A 5,951-nucleotide genomic window follows, 5' to 3' on the forward strand; every position below is an offset into this window, starting at 1 on the left:
GTTCTTCTGTTAAGATTGTGGTATTGTCTATTAGATTTTTCATATCCATTAATATTTGTTTTATATATTTTTGTGCTCCCGTGATTGGTGTATATATATTTATGAGTGTTACATCTTCCTCTTGAATTTTTCCCCTAACAAGTATATAGTGGCTTTCTTTATTTCCCTTGATCGTTTTTCATTTGAAGTTGAGACAGTCTGAGAGTAGGATTGATACCCCTGCCTTTCTCTGAGTTTCCAAGACTTGTATTATTGTGTTCCATCCTTTGACTTTCAGCCTATGTATGTATTTATGAGTTAAATGTGTTTCTTGTATGCAGCACATTGTTGGGTTTTGTTTCATAATACACTGTGCCAATCTATTTCGCTTAAATGTTTTTTGGCAGAACTGGGGATTGAACTCAGGCCCTTGCGCTTGCCAAGGAAGCACTTATTTCACTGAGCCATCTCCCCGGCTCCAATCCTAGTTGTTTTTAAGAGATCTTTTCTTACCTTTTAACTAGCTGCACAATCTTCTTCAATATTTGAAATGCTGTCTGCACTTTCACTTAAAGGGTTTTGCAAGCTTGTGACTGATAATTTAATTACCTCTATGTCTCTTTTACTCTGCTTCATGCGGTGTATTTGTTTCATCTATCGCTCTTTGAAGGAATCTGTCATTTTTCTAATCTCCTCTATTTTTTTCATCAATGTCTTCTTTAGAAGCAGCTATAAATTCTTTTACTGCACTGTTTTTTCAGATTGGGTTTCCTCCCTATATTTCTGTAGTTGATTCTTTACTTCAGATGCTATGAGTTCAGAGAATTTTTTTCTTATTTCAGAAATTTCTGCTCTGTATTCCTGTATACCTTTCTGCTTTTGCTTATTTACTATTGACACTATTAATTCGTGCATTTGAGCTGTGCTAGTAGAAAAGAATTCCTCTCTGATTTCCTCTATAACTTTCTGCTTTTGCTTCTTTACTATCAGCGCTATTAATTCATTCATTTGAAGTGAGCTAGTGTCCTCTGCACTTGTCCTGGGTGTGCATTGGATTTCCTCCATATGTTTCTGCATTGATTGTTTACTGCAGATGCTATAAATTCAAGGATTTAATTTTTCATTTCCAATTTGAGATCCTCTATACTTTTCTGCAGTTTTTTCTTTATTTCAGAAGCTGTTGATTCATTGATTTCAGCTGTATGATTCCCAATTTGTTCTGTGCTAGTGTCCTTTGCACTTGTTATGGTAGGCTTGGGTTCTGATATTTCATTTTGCTCCTTCTCATTGTCATTTTGTGTAGCACTGTCTTCTGACCTTTGTTGCATTTCTTTGGTGCAGTTTTAACCTTAGCACCTGCTGATATTCACGTGTAGATCTACAAAGTTTGATTTTATCAAGGTGATCCTGGTTTGTGTCTAGCTGCTGTGCTCTACTCGTTCCTGTTGCCGATCTTGGGGGTGAACCTGTTGCACCCCTTTGGCAAGATGTTCTGCTCTTCGACTAGCTGGGTGGGTCTGTCCCCTATATTCTCTGAAGGGATAACAGCTGAAGGGTTTTACCCCAAACGTGTATTGCAGGCCTGAACTGAGTCCTGAGGGGATAAGTTTGAGTAGGTGTGAGAGGAGCTCTCCCATACACTCACTGGGACTGGGCTAATACTGGATTTGTGGGTTCCCTGAAGGTGACAGAAATTCCAACTCAATACAAGATGTAGGGGGCGTACTGGAAAATGGTGGGGTGGCTTCCCTAGCTGGTGAAACAGGGACTCATCCACGCTATGCCTGGGCTTGTACTGGTACCCTCCACAGGTGCAGGGTAGATGAAAGCTCTCCAACACACTCACTGAGCCTGGGCTAGGACTGGATCCTAACTTTGAATAAAATGTCAGTGCACATTTACAGAGTGTGCCAGCCAAACACATAATACACATTCTTTTCATTTGCACATGAGATGTTGTCTAAAATAGACCAAAAACTAATCCATAGATCATGCTTCAGTAAATGTAAGAAAACAGGAATTATCACATGCATAGTTTTGACCACAGTGCAGTGACACTCGAAAATAATGATAAAAGAAACCACAGTGCCAACAATTAGCTCAGTGAATTAAAGTGCATGAAAGCAGATGCAGGTGCAGGTGCCGAGGTTTTGATCTTCAGTTCAGCCATGCCTGCCCCTCCCCGGGGACACACTCACAAAACGATTGAGACTAGGCATGGTGGTATAAGTTTGTAATCCTAGTACTATGGAGGCTGTACATAGGAGAATCATTAAGAGTCCGATATAGTAGTGAGACCCTGAACACACTGTAGAATCTTCCCTAATAATAGAGAAAAAAACAAAACAAAAAAAACTATAAACATACGAAAATTAAATAATGACCTCCTCAGCAAAGAATGTGCTGCAGATGAAATTAAACAAGAAATTAAACAAGACATACAATCCAACGAAAATGCAAAAACAATTTACCAAAATTCGCAGGACACAGTGAAAGCAGTTTTCAAAAGGAAATTTGTAGTGGTGAGCTCCCACATTAGGAAAACATAAAGAGAACAAATACATGCTCTTATGTGGCACCTCAAGTTTCTAGAAAAGGAAGAAGAAAAATGCACGAGGCCCAAATATAGGAGGGAATTTTCAAGATTAGAGCAGAAATTAATCCAATTGAGGCAAAGAATGAAATGCAAATAATCAGTGAAACAAAGAGCTGGTTCTTTGAAATATTAAACAAATTTGATAAATCCCTTGTGAAACTCATCAAAAAAATGAAATTTCAAGCAAAAAGGAATGAAAACTTTGAAATTACAGCAGATGCTGTAGAAATTCACATCATCAATAACTATTTTCAAAATCTTTACTCTGAAAAAAATCAAATGTACAGAAGAATTGGACAGAATCTTAGATAAGTACAAATTCCCAAAACTGAATTTAGAATATACAAAAACTCCAAACAAATAAATTTCAGCCAAGGAAATTGAAGGTGTAATTAAAAGATGACCTACACAAAAGCACAGTTTGTGACATTCACAGCTAAATTCTTCAAAAACTTTAGGCAAATTTTAATCCCAGTAGTCCTCAAATCTCTTCAATGGAAGTGAAAAAGAAGAAATATTGCCCAAATCATTCCGTGAGGCAAATATTACACTGATATCAAAACCAGAGACTCACTCAAAAAAGAGAATTACAAAAGAATCTCTCTGATGAACACAGATGCAGAATTCCTCAACAAAACTCTAGCAAATAGAGTGTAAAAATCATCATGAAGATCATAGAACACAATCAAGTAGGATGTATCCCAGGAATGCAAGAATGGTTCAATATATACAAATATATAAATATAATACACTGTATGAGAAGAGCTAAAAGCAAACTCCACGTGATCCTCTCAATAGATGCACCAAAGTATTTTGATGAAATCAAACACTGAGTGACGAACAAAAATTTATAGAAAACTGGATTAGATGGACTACACCTCTATCTGATAAAAGACATCCATGAGAAACCAACAACCAGTATCATTCTAAACGGAGAGAAAATGAAATATTTTAATCTGAAAACAGGAACAAGACCAGGAGTTCTACTATGACTACTGCTATTCAATATAGTTATGAAAACATAAGCTAGAGCAATTAGACAAGAAAGAGAATAAAAATAAAAACAATAATTAAGGAAGAACTTAAACTATCGCTATTCACAGGTGGCATGATATTCTACCTGGAACACTGCCAAATCCACTAGGTAGCTCTTGGAATTAGTAAGCACATTAAGTAGCATAAAAGGATGTAAACTCAACACCCAAAAATCAATAGCACTTCTTTTTTTTCTCCATATTTTTATTGAGAAAAAAATAGCAATGAGACAGCTTAAAACCAAATTGGTAGGACAGTTCAAATAATTAACACATTACATACACTCTTCCTAGTGGCTATTTACTGTACAAGATGCAAACATGATCTCCTATTAACAAACAATATGAGAAGAAATACTTCTATAAATTAAGAAAATGCAACTATATATGCTTTTTTATTTTACTTTATTATTTTATTTTATTTTATTTTATTTTATTTTATTTTATTTTATTTTTCAGGACCAGGGATTGAAGTCAGTCCCTTGCGTTTGCGAGGAAAGTGATTATTCCACTGAGCTGTCTCCCTGGCCTGTAACTATATATCTATCCTAACCATTTTGAATGCATAGATACAAAATGGACATTCCTCTATAACCCTTTTATGTTTAATTGCATTATTTATATATTATCGGTGTGTTAACTCATCAAAATATTCTAAAAGAGTCTTTATACAGAAAACAATCTCACTGAAAAAGAAAGTAGAGAAAAATAACCTTCACATTATCATTTCAAAAAATGAAATTCTTAAGAATTAATGTAACAAAAGAAGTAAAATATCTATACAATGAAAATTATAATAATCAGGAAAAAACAAATCAAAGAGATTTCAGAAAATGGAAAGATATCCCTTTCTCCTGAACAGAAAGAATGAACACCGTGCAAAAGGACACACTCTCAAAATTGTTACACAGATTTGACGAAATTCCTATTATGAACAGGATGGGAATGTAGGTGGAAATTTTGAGGACATGGGGTTAGGCAGATTTCATGAACAAAACCTAACCTGCATGGAAAATAATTCAGAGAACCAACAACTTGGATCTCATCTTATTAAGAAGTTTCTGCATGTCAAAGAAATCATCAACAGAGTCAAAAGACAACCCAGAAATTTGGATAAAAAAATCTTAACTAACAGTTCACTCAAATAAAGGACTTCTATGAAGGAATATATAAGGAAATAAAAAAATCCTTCTCCAAAATTGAAAGACCTAGTCCAAAAGTGGGTATCTGAAATGAATGCACAATTCTTAGAGGATGAAATACAAATTGCAAATTAATACTCGATAAAATGTTACATAGCTCTGGGTAATCCAGAAAAGAAAGTTAAAACAGCAGTGTGATATCATCTCACCCAAGAAAGAATGGCTATCATAAAGAAATCAATTTATAGCAAATAATGGATAGAAACAATCCTTTTCCACTTTTGCTGGAAATGTAGACTGGGGCAACTACCAAGAAAGTCAGTTTGGAGACTAATCCAAAACCTAGGATTGGAGGTCCAATTTAATTGAGCTATTTCCATCTTGGTATTTTTCCTAAGAACTGAAGACATCATACAACAGTGATACATGTGCACTCATGTTTATAGCAACATAGTTTATAATAGCCAAATTTGGAAATAACCAAAATGTCCATTAGCTGAGGAATAGATAAAAAGATATGGGATTTTAATCAACAGAGTATTACTCAGGTATAGACAAAGACAAACTTGAGGCTTTTATAAGTAAATGGATGCAACTATATGCTATACTCTTAAGTGAAATAAATCAGTCCCACATGTGTAATTATCATGTGATCTCCCTGCTACAAACATCTGAAAGAATACATATAATCTGAAAGTTATAAAAGACATAGTAAAATAGAACAAAATCTAAAAATAGATAATAAACAATGAACATGAGAGAAAGCAGAAGACAATAGGAAAAAAAGAAAAGTGGAAAAATCATTTGAGCATATACATATACAGGATAGGTGAGATGATTGTGTCACTGACTTCCGTATTTTGAAAATAGTAGTTAACGTTTAAAATTTTCACATTGACTAACTAATATCTGCTATCTGATGGGTAAATATATGCAATTTGATTAACTTCATCGAAGACAACAATGTGCAACACAAAACCATGGTTGAATATCCCTCAACTTGTTCTTCTAAATACACTGTTTCTAATATCTTATCAATAATTATTATACTCTCTTTGAAATAAATTAAAAGTTAATAAAGAAAAAGTTCAAGAAAAAAAGTATTAACGTCTATTAAAAAGAAGTTTAGTGGCCAAGGAGTTGGCTCAGTTCAATCCCCAATTTGGTGAAAAAGAAGAAGAAGAAGAAGAAGAAGAAGAA

Source organism: Octodon degus, unplaced genomic scaffold (assembly GCF_000260255.1).
Source record: "Octodon degus isolate 3935 unplaced genomic scaffold, OctDeg1.0 scaffold00103, whole genome shotgun sequence".
In the NCBI taxonomy this organism is placed as follows: Eukaryota; Metazoa; Chordata; class Mammalia; order Rodentia; family Octodontidae; genus Octodon; species Octodon degus.